At 40.2% G+C, this 21,666-nt stretch overlaps 1 protein-coding gene and 1 long non-coding RNA gene across 12 annotated transcripts in view; both read right to left on the reverse strand.

The window, feature by feature from the left end:
* prex1 (phosphatidylinositol-3,4,5-trisphosphate-dependent Rac exchange factor 1) overlaps positions 1 to 21,666 on the reverse strand; it is a 240,372-nt gene that overhangs the window by 174,339 nt on the left and 44,367 nt on the right. The window lies entirely within an intron of this gene.
* Positions 1,382 to 3,790, reverse strand: LOC138737413 (uncharacterized). The gene is made up of 2 exons (XR_011340890.1): positions 3,727 to 3,790; positions 1,382 to 1,702 (listed from the first exon to the last, which is right to left on the reverse strand). It is a non-coding gene; the product is annotated as an uncharacterized lncRNA (long non-coding RNA).

Below are 21,666 nucleotides of genomic sequence, written 5' to 3' on the forward strand. Positions count from 1 at the left end.
ATTTCAGAACCTCTATTTTAGTTTCCCTTGCAAAGTTGTTCCAATGTTTTACTATAAACCAAATTAAAATAGTCTTTGTTTTGTCACGACTAAATCTGTGCCCAATATTAGTTATCAAACACACCTTCCCTTTAAGTGCAACATTACTGCACATTCTGCCAAATCCTTTGCTTGAAAAATATTTTTTTAAAACGAAGGTTTTTTTTTAATGATTTCAGTGATAGTTTTGGTTCCTCCCCAGCTACACCCCAAAAATTCTAATACTCCTCTGAATACTGGCCTCTTTCTTTGCATGAATTATTTAGCCACCTTGTGTTACAATCAAAGTGTACCTCCTTGCACTGATTTTTCAGACAGACACATTCCCCCCTCCCCCACCCAACCCAATTTGCATACCCTGCATCACTGTGCACTTTGTGGTTGGATTATGTACCTTCCAAAGCTCAGCATTACTGAAGTTATTGAAATCACCCCCAATCACTTATTAATTATAGCAGTGTCAGTTTGAGCCTGGAAAACACCACTTCCCAACAGATAACTGTCATGGTAAAAAGATTTGGAATTACTTTGTTGGTTTCAAGCTTGCCTCCAGCTGTCCTTACTTTTCCTCTAACCCCATTCAAAATTACTTCTTTAATGAAGTACAATGCTGTATCTTTTGCAGTATCTTTGGAAAATCCATGCATATTGCATTAAAAGCACCACCAGGCTGAGGAACAGCTGCTACCCATCCATCATCAGACTCCTCAACGACAAACTCAATCTGAAGCACCTTTTCCACTAGCACTCTGTCCCAGGAATTAACTGGGACAGGGTCCAGTGGAAGAGGAACACTGTCCGAACGCCAGTGTCAAATGATGTCATTTCACTCCAGGAATTAATCGCCTCTACCCGTATTCACATCACAGGCATTTGCTGATGCCGGCGTGCTGATAAAATCAGTGGAAAAGGGACAGCAAAGTTGGTATTAAATTTAAATGGATCTCAAACATTCCCTTTCTCTTAGAGGTCTTTATAAATATTATGTTTCAAAGTATCAGCAAGTGAAGTTCGCCTATTGTGGTTTTCTTTTCGCTGTTTTTTTTTAAAGTTTGCTGGGGGTTTGGGGGGTAATTATAGGAGGTTTTTTCTTTTGTATTTCTTTACTTTCTTTTTTTTAAATAAAATACCACATGTATTTGGATTCAGTTTGAATATTGTGATATGTTTGCTGTGGATTTAAATTAAATAAAATGTATAGAAAAAAGAAAACAGAGGGCAGCTTAATCAGTAATTCCTTATAGTCTTGAAATTTTTTTTTTTAATTAAAAACTCTTCAGATTTTACAGTGCAACTTTTCTGCCCCAAACTTATTTATAAATACCACACAACTGCAGTAAAATTTGTGTACCCGTCTTTTATTTGAATGGCATCCATTTTTTCCTCAGTAACGTGGACACAAACACCACGGGAACAATCCCTTTGATCCACGTCTATGCACTGAACGCGATGCACAAATACAACCCTGCTGCTTCCATGTGTAACATAGCCCTCTGTTTCATGCTTATTCGTGTGCCTTTTTAGAAGCCTTTTAAACACTCCTGTAGCTCAAGTCTTCAAGTAAGAGGTGACAACACAGAACATATGATGAAAGAAAATTGCTTCATCAAGAGGGCACAAAATCTTCAGAATGACCAACCCAAGGACGAAGGAGGTCCGGTCCCTGAATAAATTCAATAAAAAACATTTTTTGATATTAAACAAATCAGTGGATATAGCTTTGATTCAGCAGGTGTCACAAGCAAAAAACACCACCAAGATGTTAGAATGGCAGAGTAGGCCAAGAAGTCAGAAATCTTTCTTCCATTTCGCACCCCCCCCCCCGCACCCCAATTCTAGTATTTCACAATAGCTACATTTTGGCAAAATGATCTTAAAATCAAGAGATTATGTTATACACTGGTTTTCAGGGAGCAAAGAGAGACTGATACACTATCAACAACTCACATCAGACTAGAAGCCATGATTAATAGGCTTTAAACACCATAAGCTGCAGACACATCTCACATGTTCCTGGCCCAGTTCCGAGGAAGGATTTGGGCATAAACCCCCTTTATGGGAATTCTGAGGGGAGGAGTTACAGGTACAGGGGCAGGCTAGCCCATATAATACATTCGTATTAGACAGTACTAGGAATTACACAGTGGTTCCACCCCAGAGACTAACATTTAGTTTCATCTTCATTTATAAAAATCAGAATTAAAGTTCTTGAAAGGAGTACAAAAGATTTGTTTTCCTGTCAATTTTGGAGTTGGGTGAAATCCCTTTGCAGCCACAGCGGATTGGTAAAATATACAGCATAGTCAAGGTGGTGGCAGAAACTTAACTGAGTTGAGTTGGGACAATGATAGAAAATAATCCATTAATATCTGCTAATTATGATACAATCAGTTCAGAACCTGATTTGAATCAATTTGGGGAATGGACAATTTGATGAGGAGTAAAACATTGCAGGCTCCCTCCCAACCATCTGGCACAGGAGATCCAAAATTAAATGTTATGCAACCATAGTAAAGCAGGGAATTGAAGAAGTGGTCAATTACATCCAAAGCGAAGTTAACATCGAGGAACAGAAATGTATGATGATCATAAAATATCACAAACCACTGTCTGTCCTGTCAAATTGAGCAATTAAAATTATGAGGCTTCAGTCTGAATTATGCACCAAATTGGTTCTGGAACACTGCTGAGCTCTTCCCTTTCTTACAAGCAATTCCCTGGGTCCTTTTCAGTTTTTAAATGCTCCATTCATTTTTCTTTCAAAACAATTAATTAAGAGAAGTACCAGCAAATACTTTTGGGGCAAGCAAATGCTAATCCAATGGATTTTGGTTCATAATTCAAATACTAAAAATTTGGAAACAGTGAAGGTCCAATAAGGTTACAAGAGGAGAGGTAGGGGAGTTGGAGCATGGCCAAGCAATATCAATAACTGCATGGAAAGGTACACACAAGATACGATCAGATATGCTACAGACATCCAGAGCTCGAGTGCATCTTCATCTGCTGTGCAATTATTGCACCACATTAAAGTATACAATTTCCTTCAACAGCACAACATCAGACATGAACAACTCTTACAAATCAAATATCACAGAGAGATTCCACATCCTATAATTTAAAGTTGAATTTATATTTTGGTTTTCAAGTTGAAGGGAAATAAAAAAGGAGAAGGAAACTATTTCAGATAGAGATCCAAGAAAAGTGCTCACAGTCAAAATATCACAGGTTGGCCAATCTCGAGCAACATTGGGAGGAGAAGTGTTTCTCTGCAAGGGTGGTACAAGTTTGGAGATTCCCAGAAAGTTTTTTAAAAATGCAGAACGATAACAAAACAAATGTTCATTTTGCATCTACAACAAATAGATCTTTGGTGACTAAAAGGTTTTTTTGAGATGATGGGGCAATTAAAATATGCCTATTATACAGCCACCTCATTCTGGGACATTTTCTACTATTCCCCCCCCACCCCCCCCCCAACGTGTGCTGTGTCATAAGCATGGAAATGGAATGGGGGGGGGGGGTCATTCCAGTCCCATCTTTTTAACCACAAAGTGACCTTGTACAATTCCCAGAATGCATGCAGTGTAAACTGCACTTCTTGCATTCCAGGACCATGTCTTTGATGTGAATGGTCTACAGCAATTTTCTTTGTATATTGTGTACCATCATTTTTTTTAGTGCTACCTGCTCTGTCCCACGGCCGCTGCCCACTACCTGTTCTGTTTTGCTGGGGGTTGCTATGCCGAACCCTAACCCTAGATTTGATACTGATTGTGAGGGCATCACAAAGCACAAAGATTTGACACTGGGTCTGCCAGATTGTGAGCAAACTGCTCTGTGAGTTTGTCCAGCCTGAAGCCCACCACCCTGCTCTCCCCGAGCAAAAAAGACCAATAAATCGAATAGAGGACATCATTTCCAAGATACAAATACTCATTCAAGCAACTTGGTAATTAGAACACACAGCAAATATTTACTTCAACTGAATTTAACAGGTACGGGAAGCCTGACTTATCACAAAAGTCCATTCACTGCTGCCAACATACATAAAATTATAAACACATCAATGCTGGAGGAACTCAGAAGGTCTTGCGGCATTCAATAGGTGATTAAGATTCATGACTGACGTTTCGGGCCTAAGCCCTTCTTCAAGCTATGAAGAGAAATTCTTGAGGGTAGATATCCCTCAAAGAGATTTCATAGGAGAGCAAATGAATAGAGTGAAACATCAAAGTCTGCTCAGGCCCAAAATGTCAGCTACACTGTACATCTTTACCTCCTCGAGATGCTGAGAGACAGACCTCTGAGCTCCTCCAGCATTTGTGTTTTTAACTACAATTTCAGTGTCTGTTAACTTTCGCGTCATCGCATTTTGTTCTTCGATAACTTTTATGATTATTTAGTTGATGCAAAAACAAATCAAAAGGCACATTAAAGCTTGGCTTTATGCCACTCTAAGCGAATGAACATTTCATCAACATTCTTTAGAAATTGGTCATTTTTATGAACTTGAAAAATATTGTGCTCTTTCTGTGGCTCATTTTGAAAACAGCGGCACACTGGAAAATCAAATCATATTAAAGATAGATTCCAACAATTCTTGTTAATTTACATTGAGAGAAGGCAAACCTCCTTCCTTCAAACACATTCTTCCTCATACAAGCAAGCAATCTCAACTTAGTCTTTGAAAAAGTTGGCTGACAAAGGCCATTAAAGAATTGCCACTTAAAACAGACAAAAATGTTGGTGCGGCCTAATTTGGAGTTCTGTGTGCAGTTCTGGTCGCCTAATTATAGGAAGGATATAAACAGAGTGGAGAGAGTGCAGAGAAGGTTTACCAGAATGTTGCCTGGGTTTAAGCATCTGGAGTATGGGGAGAGATTGGACAGATTGGGTCTTTATTCTTTGGAGCGTAGAAGGTTGAGAGGGGATTTGATAGAAGTATTTAAGATTATGAAAGAGATAGACAAAATGGATGTGGATAGACTATTTCCGTTAAGAGGAGGAAAGTTTAAAACAAGAGGACATGAGTTAAGAATTAAGGGGCAGAGGTTTAGAGGTAACATGAGGGGGAACTTCTTTACTCAGAGAGTGGTAGCTGTGTGGAATGAGCTTCCGGGAGAAATAGTGGCGGCGGAGTCAATTGTATTATTTAAGAAAAGGTTGGACAGGTCTATGGATGAGAAGAAGATGGAGGGTTATGGGCATTGTGCAGGGAGGTGGGACTAGAAAGGGGTGTTTGGTTCGGTGCGGACTAGAAGGGCCTAATGGCCTGTTTCCGTGCTGTAAATTGTTATGTTATGTTATGCTGTCACAAGGGCTGGTTTGAGTGCGTGGCAGCAGAAGAAAAATTGTAAAGAACTATTACTTCTGTGGCAGTGCAGGGTTCATCACCATCCTGGCAGTAACACTTCAGCAACTTTTCACAACACGTCATCTGCTCTGGTTTTTTTTTTAAATTTTCACACATTAAGAATAGGCCAATTAAATAAACTGCGCATGCTGCATTTTGGAATACCTCATTATTCAGCAGGTTTAATGCTCAGCTTCAACTTCTGTTACTACCTAACGTTCATCAAGTTGCAGATGAAATTACAATTGAGTTTTAAAACATATTGCAGTTGCAATTTGAATGATCTCAGTAGATTTCACCTTGACATTTAAAGTGTCAAGGTGAAAAAATTTGCAACTTCTAAACTGATGAATTCAGTTGCCTTTTACATTTCCTGATTTTAAAGCATTCCTATGAATTTTAACCAATGACATTTTGTCATTAGTAATTATAAGACTTGAAGGTAATGACTGATTATTGAAAATGTCAGTCGGCTAGTAATTCTGCTTCTTTCCTAGTCTATAACTTTATCTCATTTGTGGTGACTTTGACATTTGGTGAAGTTTGTTCCTATCACTGTGACATACACAAGGAGCGCAGTAAATTATATTGACGTGAAAGAACAGTTCCCTTCACTGTGCATCATGCATCCATTTAAGATGATTTGAAGCCTTGCAAATAGCAATCAAATTCAATCTGTCAAATTAAATCGTAAATTTTCTGGCTCACCCACAGGAAAAAAGAATCTCAGGATTGTATGCGATGTCATTTATATACTCTGACAATAAATCTGAAAATTTCTGTTATCGGCAACAACAGATTCTCATCAGACTGGGCCATCGAAACAGATCTTTGCTCCAAATATGTGGAGAAAGCATTCAATGCAATTCAGAATCTCAGGTTGAGATGTTAAACCAAAGCCCAATTTATTCTCTTTGGTGAATTTAAAAACTTCCCTGCATAATTTTGTCACTTAAACCAAGCAAAGTTTGTGTCAACCATCAATGCCCAGAAATGTGATCCAATCTGGCCTGGACATTAGTTGCGACAATGATGGAACCATCTCAGCTTGCCGTAATTCATTTGCAAATCTGGAACTTCCCAATTTCTGATAACACAACATGATTCTGTGCATCCAAAAATACTGCATTGTTCAGTACCTAAGAAACAGGAGCTGGAGAAGGCCAACTAACCTGTCAAGCTTGCTCTGCCATTCAATCAGATCATGACTGATTCTGGCCATGGACTTGATTCCATTTTCCTGCCAGTTTCCCATAACAGGTTGGCATAGAACATCGAACATTACAGGACACTCCCTTCAGCCCACAATGTTGTGCTGACCGAGGCAAACCTACTCTACAACCATCTAATTTCTCCCTACCTCACACCCATAACCTTGTAATTTTCTTATATTCATGTGGCCGTCTAAGATGCTTTTGAATATCCCATTGTATCAGCCTCCACCACCAGCCCAGCAATGAATTCTAGACACCCACCACTCTCTGTGGGGAGGAAAACTTACCTTTGACATCTGCCCAAAACTTTCCTCCACTCACCTTAAACAGATGACCTCTACTACTTGCTATTGACAACCCAGAAAAGGTGCTGGCTGTTCGCCTTATTAAGCCCCTCATTTCTTTATACATTTTGATTGTCACCTCTCATACTTGTTGCTCCAAAGAGACAAGCTCTGTCAACCTTGTTTCATTAGACACATTCTCCAATCCAGGCAACATCCTGGAAAGTCTCTCGTGTGTCCTCGCCAAAGCATCTTCATCCTTCTGGTTGAGACGACCAGAAATGAATGTTTATTCTCCATCGTTCTCTGCCACAATCAAAGAAAACCAAGGGCTTTCAAGGGATCATCTCTTCAGTGGTAAAACACAGAAATTTTCTTTACATTTTCAAGCAAAAGCAGAGCAATTCACTTTAAACCAATATCTTTCTTTGACATGGAGTAAAATGACTTGGAACCGTGTGTTCCAAAACAGCTATCTATATTAGGATAACAGATGAACATTATCAGAGTAGACTCAACCAAATTCCAGGAGCCAAAATTTAAATCAAAAAATCTTGAACCACAAGATTGAAATGACTCTCCCTCAGAGAGAAAAAAAAAATCACAACTTCCTGTTCAGGCACAAACACATCCACAATCAAAGATTCTCAACAACCACTCCATCCTGAGCTAAGCTGTCAATCCATTTCAATGAAGACACTCACTCCATCAGAATTATAATCTGCTCTATTTCCATGACTTCTGCAACCTCCATGCACTGACTTGAATAGCTTCCATCCATGTCTTATCCAGCTTTTTCCAATGTGAAATTCTCAATGCCCTTATCACTTCCTGTTTCACATTTCCAAAGATCAGCTGTTCAACTCTATATCCCCAAAAAAACCTTTCCAATTGATGATGCAAATTAAGTTCATTCATTCAGCACCCTCGTAGCTTGTTGGCCCAATCTATTCAATCTCATGTTTAAACTTTAATAGTTTATTTCGTGGCCTCTTGCAAAGTCCTCTGCCACTTCAAAAGTTCCAGCTTCATCACTCAAACTCTGGATTCTTGTGACTCTCCACACTCCTTGCCCCACCACAAGTGGCAACTCCATCATCCATCCAGATCCTCACCCTTATATTCAACTTCTGCTCCCCTTTTACTCTTCCTCATTCCTTAAAGCCCACATCTTTGCCCAAGTTTCTTGCTTGGTCAGAGCTAAAAGACCCTTTTCAGAAATGCTTCTATATTATTACTGCTGATACAATGGCCAGGCCAACAGTGGCCCTAAAGAAATATACAAGCTGCAGGATTTGCAGGATTTAATGCATTTAGTTCCCTATGATGCAAAAATCGCATCAATCCCAATTTGATAATTTACACATTTATTTCAAATTTTATATTTTTGCCCAAATGAGCATTTAATTTACCCACAATCAAGCAAGTGATCATTGGTGCTTTGCCCAAATGCTCAGCAAGAAAGAAAAACCGAGATTCTACTGAAGCTAATCTGGGGCACCACAGTAGGCACAACAATTAGCGCAACACTGTTACAGCACCAGCAAATGGGGTTCGAATCCGGTGCTGTCCGCAAGGGGATTGAATGTTCTTCCTGTGTCTGCATGGGTTTCCTCCTATTTCCTCCCACCCTTCAAAGCATTATAAGAGTTATAAGTCAATTGGGTGTAATTGGGCGGCATGGGCTCATGGGCCTGTTACCATGATGCATGTCAAAATTTAACCTTCTAAAATTTCATTTAAAATTTAAATTTAAATGTTTTACATGACTGAATACAAACTGCAACCAACACTGCCAAAAATGACAGCTTTTAGCATTTGTACTCAGACTTGTATGCACTACAAATTTGATTTTTTTCCTGCACTGGACAAGTTACCAGGATTATATTAAAAGGTTTTGTCAATTGCTATTAACGAACATTTGTGTTGATGACACCATAGTTAAAGCAGCATTACTACCAGTTATCACGTGAATAAATTTCATACTACTTCAATATGACGTCCACAAGAAAAATGTTTAGTTGAGCATCTTTTTAACTCCTCTCATTCATTAAAAGACTGGAGGATAGCCAACCATTTGAACAAGCAGGCTTTTCATTTAGTTAAACAAAACAGAGCAAACCAGTATTTTTCTGTTCACGCACAGGCAGATTACTTCTTTCTAGATAAAAACATGGTTGCTGCAATTATCCATTCATTGCTACAAAATGTAGTTTATTTTTGAAGCAGTGCACATCTACTATTACACAAATAAATCTCGACATTAAGCATGGTAACACTGGTGCGCCCCCCCCCCCCACAAATGCACTCATTAACCTACAACCCCCATAGGCTTTTTAAAGTCAGCCATTCAGCCCTCATTGCCGGCTCCACTCCAATAAGATAAAAGTTGATCTTTTCCCTTACTGCCCCTTTCCTTCACAAATCCAGGTTCCTTAATATCCATCCAGACTTCTAACTGGAGGTTTCAAAAAACAGTGACCGAGTGTGCAAATGTCAAAGAATAATTACGTTACTTTTTCTACCAAAGTGGATCACCTAGTTTTTCCCACTTCCCACTACTGTGCCCTTCCTTGCCTTTTCATTTAGCCTGCCCCTTGAGTATCAACAGCTAATTTAAATACATTACACAATTTCCTCAATCAAATCATTCAAGTAAATTAAGAGCAGCTTAGCCTCCACAACCATTTCTTGAACTAATCAGTCTCCCAACATAACAATATCCAAGTCTTTTTTTAAATCTAGTAACCTACCCAGAATTATGGCCAATAGATTGCATGCCTCAACCCACATACTCTAATTTTGGTTAATAACCTTGTGTAGCTTCTTATCGAAGGCATTCGGAAATTCCAAATGCACGATATCGACTGCCCTCCCCCTTTTACATATTCTGCTAGTGAGAGTCATTACAAACTGCAACAAGTGTCAAATATAACATTTCCCTTTCATAACATTTCCCTTCCAAGTGTCTCGTATCTACTTCCTGAATAATAGACTTACAATTCCAGTGGGTTGCAAGAAAATAACCTCATCATAATGGAGGAGTTTCTCTTTTTTTTTGGGGGGGGGGGGGATGAAGAGCTGGAGAAAAGAGAAGAACAGTGGGTGAGGAATGCTAAAATGGCAGGAAGTGTGAATACTTCAGGTTTTACTATTCATAAGCATGACAATTTTCCCAAACATTTCTGCATAATTGCATTTTATATTTCTTTATGCAGCATTTTTACATTCTGACCAATAATTGATCATTGTTCACATCCATTTCTAATAAAGACAACAAGCATCTAAAGTGGTAAAACCTTCCACAGCGGGTCAATGAAAAATGCACTTCTATTCCTGAGTGCAGCTGCAGATAGATAATATCTTACAGACAAGTTAAACTTTCCATTCACAAGCTTCAAACAGCATCTGAAAATTTTAAAAATTCAAAATCAAATGAAAGCAATGAGATGCCAGACCAATACAATAACCAACAACACAATTACCATTGTGGCAACAGTATGAATGCAATCCCCAAAATCCTCCTCAGCCTCTTTTCTTATTTGGGATCAAAAAGCAATGAGACAAGTCTCATACTCTCTGGTCTTTCTTCTTTTCTTTTCTTCTTTGGCTTGGCTTCGCGGACGAAGAATAACGGAGGGGTAATGTCCACGTCAGCTGCAGGCCCGTTTGTGGCTGACAAGTCCGATGCGGGACAGGCAGACAGGGTTGCAGTGGTTGCAAGGGAAAATTGGTGGGTTGGGGTTGTGTGTTGGGATTTTCCTCCTTTGTCTTTTGTCAGTGAGGTGGGCTCTGCGATCTTCTTCAAGGGAGGTTGCTGCCCGCCAAACTGTGAGGCGCCAAGATGCACGGTTTGAGGCAATATCAGCCCACTGGCAGTGGTCAATGGGGCAGGCACCAAGAGATTTCTTTAGGCAGTCCTTGTACCTCTTCTTTGGTGCATCTGTCTCGCCATAGAACACGATCTTGGGAAGGCGATGGTCCTCCATTCTGGAGACGTGACCTACCCAGCGCAGTTGGATCTTCAGCAGCGTGGATTCGATGATGTCGGCCTCTGCCATCTCGAGTACTTCGATGTTGGTGATGAAGTCGCTCCAATGAATGTTGAGGATGGAGCGGAGACAACGCTGGTCGAAGGGTTCTAGGAGCCGTAGGTGATGCCGGTAGAGGACCCACGATTCGGAGCCGAACAGGAGTGTTGGTATGACAGCGGCTCTGGTCTAATATTCTATAAACACACAATTTAGAGGATGGAGCGGAGACAACGCTGGTGGAAGCGTTCTAGGAGCCGTAGGTGATGCCGGTAGAGGACCCATGATTCAGAGCTGAACAGGAGTGTGGGTATGACAACGGCTCTAGTCTAATATTCTATAAACACACAACAATTTAGAATTCTGAAAAAAGTTATTTCCCCAAGCACTGAAGAATTTTGAACACAAGGGGAAAAAAGCACACACATAAAATCATCTGGAAAAAGGTTCCCCATGTTTATATATTAAATGCATCAATTTATGCAAATTTTTTTTGTTGCCTCGAGCAATATGATCTGCCCAGCCCCAGCTCTTCAGCAGCGATCAATGCTCAAGCTTTCTCAAAAGGAACCTCATTTCTGCATTTTCACTGAGTAAGATCAATCTCCTCACTCAACACATTTCATCCGTTTGTCCAACACAAAACTCATCTATTTCTGCAAGCATGGAGAAGTAGGATTGAGAAATTTTGAAACAGTGACTGGGTTTCAAATGTCTTTTGATGCAGCAACCAAGAACGCATCATATTCTTGGTTTAAACATGAGCAAATTGATCCATTACTCAATAAATGATGTGGAAAATGGAGAAAAAGACAGCCTGATATCAGAAAAAAGCTCAAATAATTTAAGGGCATGGTCACAGATCATGTTTAATCATGGTTGGGCAATATCAGTATGGTTTTTGCAAAGGAAAACAATGCTGGACAAACTGTTTCTCTCTCTCCAGAGATGCTGTCCAACCAGTTGAAATCAAAACTTAGCAATGATGATGATTGGTCATCCTTCGGTTTGAAGAAGACACTTCGTTGTGCAGTTCAATCTGTGGACACTAAGGTGACTTTGCAGTCGCTGTCTGGGAGTTTAAAGTCTAGCACAATGGGGGCACTGGAAGCCCACTGCTGTCATAACTGACCGCTGCTCTACACCACCATTCACGCATGGCCTTCCATCAGTTTTTGGCAGGGCCCATCTTCGAAACTGGTGTAGCAACAATAGGAGGCTTTTAAGATAACAGCTATAATCTAAATCAATTGCAAGAAAGAAATGCCATGAAATTAAAACCAGAGATCTCTAAATGTCAAGAAAAAGTTTAGTAAAACTTGAGTAATTGGCAAATACCAATTGTTTAGGAGTAGTGGAAAACAGGGTGATGGTTATCTTTTTACTTGTCTGACTTTTCCACTGAGAGTATGTAAGCAGAAAATACAAGTCTGGAAACAAAAAATTAAGGGGAAGAATCCAAAAATATACTACAAGCACACCAGCAGGAAAAGGATTGCAAAATGAAAGGTCAGGCCAATCACAGACAGGAAGGAAATCCAGTTTTGATGACAGAGACAGGGGTGAGGGACTTAACATGAGAATTTAACTTCAATTAAGACACTATCACTGGGGTCTCAGCAAAGGACAATTAGGAAAGATTCTACTGAGACAAAGAAAATTAAAAAAAAATACATTAAAATCTGTTATCTAAAATTCAGGCAAATGGTAAAAAGAAATGGACTAAATAAAATTGAGATAGGTAAGAATAAATAACAATTTAAATAGTCATTTAAAATTGGACAGGAAATGTTCTCTTAAGCAACACACACCTTGGATGAAGATGGAAGCAAATGTTTACCCAGTGAAGGTCCTTGGTCATGCTTTGCTATTAACAGCTGTTTTAATAAAGTTGTGTTTGAATAAAATGGCATTGCCCAGGAAGAAGAGCTGGCTGCCTGCTTAGTAAAAGGTTCGCTCCCTGCTTGGTAACAGTCTTCATCTTTATTCATATATTATTAAGTATATTGGTAAGACTTTATCTGTCAACTTAAAATTGGGGGTGGGGGGGGAAAAAAAAGAGGTTAATTAACTATAATATTATATGTCTTTTGGACCACTCTGTGGAGGTTGAAGAACCTGCAGATGCGGCAACATTTATGTGTTCAAAGGATGTGATGGAAAATAAAGTAAAATTCTTAATAATGTTTCTATATCCATGAAAGTGATGTTTGTTCAGTGTAACTGCCATGTTTGTATCTTTTAAACTATTTATTCTTAATGCAGGTGTATTAGTTAGACATTGCAAAAGTGAGTCTCAAGAAACCAGAAAATGTGCCTATACAGCATCTGCCAATCCCTGAAGGTGCTGGTTACCACGGGTTTTACTGTACCACCATCAGGGCTACCTGTATTTAGAGTGGATAAAACACCGGAGAAAATGTGATGCAACCCGGTTTCATAAGCAAGTAAAAGATAGAGAATAGAAGAAAAAAAAAAGTCAGGGGCTTGGAAAATTCCAAATTTAATACTGTTGTTCAAGAACTCGAAATACAAACTGGCCAGTTCCCTTGGTATTTGCTGTGATGTGGCTTGTGTCAGTTTCAATAAACCACTCAAAGTACCACCACAGGTTTGGTAGAATGGGTAGAAGGAAACCAAGTAACATAAAGCCATGCTGGTGGAGATTTTTCAGAGGGAAGCCAAGAAAGTTCTCCATGGTCAGAACAACCTCCACAGGGTTTTCTTAATACACATTAATGACATGGACTCGACTTCAACTGCCAAGTGAAATTTGCAGATAGCTAAATTTGAGAAGCATAGTAAATTAGGATGGTAATAGGTTTTTTAAAAAAAAAAATAGACTGGTGAAATGTATGGATAAAATATGGCATGCAGGAAGAAAGAAGAAATTTAAATGACTGCTGAGTTCAAAAAGGAACCAAGAACAGATATATCTGGAGATTTACATGTTAATTTCCTTTCCAGTTAAGAAAATTGTGACATTTCCTCTACCAGGTATTATAGCTGCAGCAAAGAAATCTAGGAACTATTTCAGGGACAACAGGTCCACTCTTCAGAAAAGACATCAAGGTCTTAAAGGCATTTGCCAAAACGATTCCAGAAATTGTACATGAAATAACTGGAGCAGCTGGGGCTATTCTCCACAGATCACAAGTGTTTATGAGCGGATCTGACAGGCATTTCAAAAAGCCAAGAGCCAGAGGGACAGAGAGAAACAACTCTCTATTGGCATAGATGTCAAAGAGCAGGGGACAAAGAATGATGGTGAATTGCAAAAGAACAAAGCCAACAACAAAAGAAAAGCCAAGGATGGCTGTGGAGTCACAAGTATTTGAAAGGGAAGAAACAAAGGAAGTGAGCCAAGATGAATTCTGTGCAGATGCTATGGGCTCAAAAGGCCTCCATCAGCCATTTTGCAATTTTTGGAATCTTGGTTTCTGCACCAAATGGTATTCTGCCAATAATTTCAAGAGACATCAATAATTTTCAGACTTTGTATTTACTTGAAGAACAACCATCAGCACTTTAAACGGCAATTTTTTTTCCCAATGCTTTTTTCGGACTGGCATCAGTTTCACTTCATTAATTTGCAGGATGTGGTTGTCACAGGGAGACCATTTTTGGCCATTCTTCATCATCCTAAACAAGGTAGAGAGCCATTTCTGATAATTGCATTCTTTCAAGTGAAGGATTTTGACCCAGTCACCATGAAGGAAATCATGATCTCATTAGTCAATCTGAATGGTGTGGGATTTGAAAGGCAACTTGCAGGGTTGACATTTAAAAGCAACTTGTCATTATTGGTGATGGAGGCCACAGCTTTAGCCTGAACAAGTTCCTTTTGGTTATTTCCAAATGTGTGTCACAGCAGCCATGGTGCATTGGTGGCAGAGGAAATGTGTGGTCACTGTGGTGGATGGGATACTACTCAAACAAATCGCTTTGTTCCAGATAGGTATGGAGCTTATCTTGAGATGTCACTAAGAATGTGAGGTGGGCCCTTTAGGACTCATCCACCATTCAACAAAGACTGAGCTTTCGATCTCACCCTCATTCAATTCCCTCCATGTCCACAAATCCATTGATCACAGTTTTCAATAGATTCAACAACTGGCTTCCACAACACTCTACAGTGGAGAATTCCAATGATTCCAGAACCTTCTCGCTTCGTACATCAAGGCAGGTACGGAACATTCTATACTGGTGTACTATCAAGTATTGGAACCAGAATGTGAGAAGGTGCAGAGGGTTTCCTGACAACGTTGAAGGTTCAGATCTGGAGCTCAGGCTGCTGATGGTTTGGACTGGACTCCACGGAGGCTGCAGGAACGCTGGAGGCGAATCCATGGACACTCAAGGACAATGAGGGGACTCTCTCTTTCTGACTGCAAGAGGCGCTTCAGGCAATTTCAGCCAATGGCGAATCGGTCTGCCTTAGAGAAAGCAAATTCTGCGCAATTATTACATTGTCTTCATTATATGGGTCGGCACAACATGGAGGGCTGAAGGGCCTGTACTGTGCTGCATTACTCTATGTGACAATAAAGGAATCTTGAATATTCCATCACATGACACATTGATGGACTATAGATTATGGAAAGGTTTTGGGATGTCAGGAGTCACTCAGCATGGATACAACATTTCTGACCTGCTTTTTGTCACTGTAGTTTTCAACAGGATGTGGATGGTGTTCGGGGGGGGGGGGGGGGGGGGGTCCTCAAATGAAGTTGTTACAGAATATGAAGGGTGGGTGATTAAACTCCCTTGTGGAAATAGGACGCAGGAGTAAATAGACAGTCCAGCTTAGGAGAGGGTACCGCTCATGAGAAATATTCACAATTCAAGCTGTTTGTGGGTCGGAAATGAATAGAACCTGTGGGGGAAGATTGTAGAAACAGCTGTGATGTGAGAGCAAGCAGGTGCAGGAAGAGTAGCTGTCAATCAGCATCACTGCTATTTCGTGAACTGGCAAGTCTTCGAAGTGCTACCAACTCTGCTCAGCTCAACCTGGCTCCCAATTGCTGCAGTTTCTAGTGAGTGAGGTGAACAGAGCCGTCCACACCCAGTAGAAGGAACCTGCAGCGGGTGGCAAATCCATCCTTCCCGCTGGCCTCCCAGTCATTCATATGTACTGTATGCCTATTAAACAGGATGTGAACCAGGGAAGACTGGTGACCAACCTATATAACTGGTTTATATAGTTTATTGTTCCCCAATACTGAAGTCAAAATGTTACTGTCATAAGAAATAAGGCTGCATTGCACATGTTTCCAACAAATTAGACCAAGTAAACAAATTGCAGAAATGCAGCAATTAAATAAACTTTTTGGTCATGTGTTTCATGCATTTTGTTTTTAACCTCAAGTGTAAACATAGATATTTCAAGATCAATCAAGTATCTTGTCATGAAGACAATAAATGTAGGCATTTGTTAGAAATTGATTAAAATTAAGATTTTAAAAATTGTAAATTTGGTATCGCAGACTTTTAATGTGACATATTAATCTCTTTCCTAGTACACCAGCACATTACAAACTTTCCTTTTCTGCTTTTATGTAGGGTCTTATCTTTACCAGCTGAAAGTATTTTTCCAAACATTGGTAACAGAGAGGCCCCTTTGTTTGCAGCCACAGTCTCCATGGTCTACAAAGGAGCACTCAATGAGCAGCAACAGTATAATGGCACTGCTGTCAGTCAGGCCCTTCTGACTGCATAAAATTCAGCCGCCTGTGCTTGCCCCGACTCGATGTTTCAGCACTGGATTATGGTTCCAGGACCAAAAATATCACTAAAATGGTCAGGGACAAAATAGCAATGCACTTTTAAAAACACAACTCTAAACACGGCAGAGTCAAACATAAAATCCAAACTGTTCATTTTGAATGAGTTCAATCATCTTGTAAAGCATGAAGGACAAAAGTTTCACACTAACCTTCTCAGAGACTTTTACTCATCCATTAGATTGGCTTAACAATCAGAATTTTTAAATGTGTTTTGTTTACAAGTGACTATATTCGAATACATTCTAAAATCTTCAAAAGCTATTTAAAATACATTTTTATGTACACATCTTTCACAAACTAACCCCCAACATGACATGAAGGAAATCCAGTTACTATAGGCAAGTCAATGCTGGCTATACATACAACTAAAGATTTCAAACGCATAGTGATTGCGAATTCAGGATGGAGTACAAATGAATCTTATTTAAATATGCTTTTAATGTACAAACTTTCCAAACAAAATAAATTTATCTCCCCAAATTGTATTTGAACAGAACCACATAAAATTTAAATGCAGGAATTGAGAGGTGTGGATGTCATCCACAGATCATGGTTGAAAATACATGTTTATGCTTTTGATATTCACAAAATCTGATCACTTTTAAATTCACTGGTGCTGTTAAACATCACACCTGTTCCAATCCACGTGAGTGAATCTTGGGACACATTTGAAATTGCAAAATTATAGGCTGCTCATTATATTAACCTCATTCCTTTTTTTTTTCTTCTTTGCCTTGGCTTCGCGGACAAAGATTTATGGAGGGGTACGTCCACGTCTGCTGCAGGCTCATTGGTGACTGACAAGTCCGATGCGGGACAGGCAGGCATGGTTGCAGCGGTTGCAAGGGAAAATTGGTGGGTTGGGGTTGGGTGTTGGGTTTTTCCTCCTTTGTCTTTTGTCAGTAAGGTGAGCTCTGCGGTCTTCTTCAAAGGAGGTTGCTGCCCGCCGAACTATGAGGCGCCAAGATGCACGGTTGGAGGCGATATCAGCCCACTGGCGGTGGTCAATGTGGCAGGCACCAAGAGATTTCTTTAAGCAGTCCTTGTATCACTTCTTTGGTGCACCTCTGTCTCGGTGGCCAGTGGAGAGCTCGTCATAGAACACGATCTTGGCAAGGCGATGGTCCTCCATTCTGGAGATGTGACCCACCCAGCGCAGTTGTGACTTCAGCAGCATGGATTCGATGCCTGAAGATTCTGCCAGCTCAAGTACTTCGATGTTGGTGATGAAGTAATTCCAATGAATGTTGAGGATGGAGTGGAGACAACGCTGATGGAAGCGTTCTAGGAGCTGAAGGTGATGCCGGTAGAGGACCCATGATTCGGAGCCGAACAGGAGCATGGGTATGACAATGGCTCTGTACACGTTGATCTTTGTGTGTTTCTTCAGGTGGTTGTTTTTCCAGACTCTTTTGTGTAGTCTTCCAAAGGCGCTATTTGCCTTGGCGAGTCTGTTGTCTATCTCTTTGTCGATCCTTGCATCAGATGAAATGGTGCAGCCGAGATAGGTAAACTGGTTGACTGTTTTGAGTTCTGTGTGCCCGATGGAGATGTGGGGGGGCTGGTGGTCATGATGGGGAGCTGGCTGATGGAGGACCTCAGTTTTCTTCAGGCTGACTTCCAGGCCAAACATTTTGGCAGTTTCTGCAAAACAGGACGTCATGCGCTGGAGAGCTGGCTCTGAATGGGCAACTAAAGCGGCATCGTCTGCAAAGAGTAGTTCACGGACAAGTTGCTCTTGTGTCTTGGTGTAAGCTTGCAGGCGCCTCAGATTGAAGAGACTGCCATCCGTGTGGTACCGGATGTAAACACCGCCTTCATTGTTGAGGTCTTTCATGGCTGGTTTCAGCATCATGCTGAAGAAGAGAGTAAAGAGGGTTGGTGCGAGGACGCAGCCTTGCTTCACGCCGTTGTCAATGGAGGAGGGTTCGGAGAGCTCATTGCTGTATCTGTCCCGACCTTGTTGGTTTTCGTGCAGTTGGATAACCATGTTGAGGAACTTGGGGGAGCATCCGACGCGCTCTAGCATTTGCCAAAGCCCTTTCCTGCTCACGGTGTCAAAGGCTTTGGTGAGGTCAACAAAGGTGATGTAGAGTCCTTTGTTTTGTTCTCTGCACTTTTCTTGGAGCTGTCTGAGGGCAAAGACCATGTCAGTAGTTCCGTTTGAGTGAAAGCCACACTGTGATCCTGGGAGGACATTTTCGGTGACACGAGGTATTAGTCTATTAAGGAGAATCCTAGCGAAGATTTTGCCTGCAATGGAGAGCAGCGTGATTCCCCTGTAGTTTGAGCAGTCTGATTTCTCGCCTTTGTTTTTGCACAGGGTGATGATGATGGCATCATGAAGGTCCTGAGGCAGCTTTCCTTGGTCTCAGCAGAGGATGAAAAGCTCATGCGGTTTGGTATTCCTTATTCCTTATTTATTCCTTAACAAAATACACAGAATTGGACATAGGCATGTTCAACTTGAGCTTTTTTAAATTCAGATTTATTTCCTTGTTCTCCCTACCAGCAGTAAGTATTTGGATGTTCTCTTCCCCGCCATCTCTGACCTCTCTTTTCCATCATTCCCTCAACATTTGTTGCTCTGAAGTTATCAATTTTACTTGAGATAAAACTCCTGAATTTCAATAAAATTATTTACCAATTATGCCAGCAACTTATTTTCCCCAGAACCACCGTTTGTGTGAGCTTGATGGATCAAACTGAATATCTGAACATCAGCTGAAAACTTGTTTTATTGTTCTTATGACATTAATTTGGCCAACAACGTGTACTTAAAATATTAGCAGCAAGATGCAAAAGATATTATTTGCAATTCAAATTTCCAAAAATGCAGGGACACTGCCAGTGCCAGATTAAAGTATCATGCGGCCTGTAGCATTTCTTTTAAAGGGGCCCTAAATAGTGCAGACTGGCACATGCACGGTGAGGGAGAAGTGTGAAGGCAGCACATGAAGAGCTGCCTGCTGCATATGCAACGAGGGGGGAAGTGTGACTGTGGAACCTCCCCACCCTAACCACCAACGAGAGTTTCTGACGCCGAACCTGCACGTCCGTTTTGGTAAGTTTGAAATAGTCTGAATTGTTCTCAACAAAATGATGCTAGCTTTCTCAAATCGCTATATATTCAGTGATTACCAGTGGCAAATCTTGGGATAGAGCACCTGTGGCAAGCACTGAAATTGGGCCTCCCCTCCCCTGTAAAAACTTACACGGCGGCGGAAGCTGGATCAATGGCTGACTTTGTTACCCATAATTCCCCACACAGCTGGAAGCACTCTGCATTTCCCATTGCTATCTGCAGCATGCCGATCCCCCAACATGTAAACAACCAGCCAGCTGACTGAGAGGCTGAGGTGAGATTATTTTTTTGTCCTGCTAAGCCGCATTTCCGTTTACATTTTCATCTTTGTGCAGCGGCTATGAGGTGATAATTGGCTAAAAATGCTAACCTTAAATTTAAGATCAGTGATTTTAGCCAAACTACACACAATCAGTGCGGTTTCTCAGAGCTGCTTGCGCAAAGATCAAAAACCAAAATGTTTCTCATAATTCATAGTACATAAATGCGGGAGGTCTTGAAAATCCCGGGCCTGTAACATTTGCTACTTTCGCAACTATGTTAATGTGGCCCTGGATAACGCCATTCACGACACTCATCAAATCTCAAACAGAAAAAGGTGATCCTTTAAGGAGTGCAAGTTGGCCATTGTGAGGAAAGATTTACAGAACTGAATAACATGCAATTTCATTGAAGTTTTCCCCTTCAATATTAAAAAACATTTCATGACAAGGAGATTTTTTAAACTGCAAGCTTCAAAATGATTTCAATGCTGCTCATCCTCAATTCCATGCAGTCATGCTTAAATCGACATTGCAGCCATCAGATGGTAATTAGAACGTTGATCAGAAAATGCCAACACTAAAAATCAAAACTGACCAACATAATGACTGTCACTTTCTTCTTATTAAACTTTTTAATCCATTCAAGCACAGCAACATACATCTCTAAACAGTAGTATGGATCAAGTAGAAACAACATCTTTCTGACAAAAAAAATCTTCAATATGTGCTTTTAATTTATATCGTTACAAATCATTTTTCTTCAGACATGGCCAAATCAAATAATTTTAATTGAAACTCTGCAACACTACCACAGATCACTTCAGTGCTTATAATCTTAATTTTTGCACAGAATAGCTCATTAAAATCACATTTTATATAAACAGGAGTTGCCATCTTTTTTGAAGGCAGGCACAAAAAAATCAAATCTATTCAATTTCAACAAGTCAGTCAGAAAAAAAAATCATCCACCAATAAAATCATCATCTTTCCCGGAGTCCATTTTTGGCTCATTACTGAAACTTATCTCTTGTAAAAGAGGTCTGTCTTCTCCTGGGCCTGAAATTAAATAAAACCCCCATTGTCCCAATCCGCTGGGCTCTGGGACAAAAGGCACAGTTTCTCCATGGTGTTTGTGAATGACAGCCAACTTTACCCTTTTCGCTCCCGTAACCAACAGTGTTCCATAGCAAAGAGCAAAAAAAACCTATTTATTCAAGTCTCAAGTTTTGAGAAGGTAAAAGTTGATATATATACTTTTTTTGAAGAAAAATTAATGTGCTGTGAAATAAAGCCTGAAATTTTGTTATTCAGACACATGATACATTTCATAAATGAAGATGGAGTCCTCTCCAATTCAAATAAAAGTATGACCAACTTCGTGGAGGGTGAGAAAGTTTGACATATGGGAATTTTATACAAATATGCGCACGATTTTAATTTAAATGGATATGAATGCTCCAGATAGCAACACGCTGCTAAATAATTATTCAGTATTAAACTGATTTGATGAAAGGAAATACAAAGTAACTTTTTATCTCATTGCAATGTTTATATTCCCAAATTAAAAAGTCCCTTTAATTTACAATCTCCACCTCTCATTTCCCGTGT

The sequence above is a fragment of the Narcine bancroftii genome, chromosome 6 (assembly GCF_036971445.1).
Source record: "Narcine bancroftii isolate sNarBan1 chromosome 6, sNarBan1.hap1, whole genome shotgun sequence".
Lineage (NCBI taxonomy): Eukaryota > Metazoa > Chordata > Chondrichthyes > Torpediniformes > Narcinidae > Narcine > Narcine bancroftii.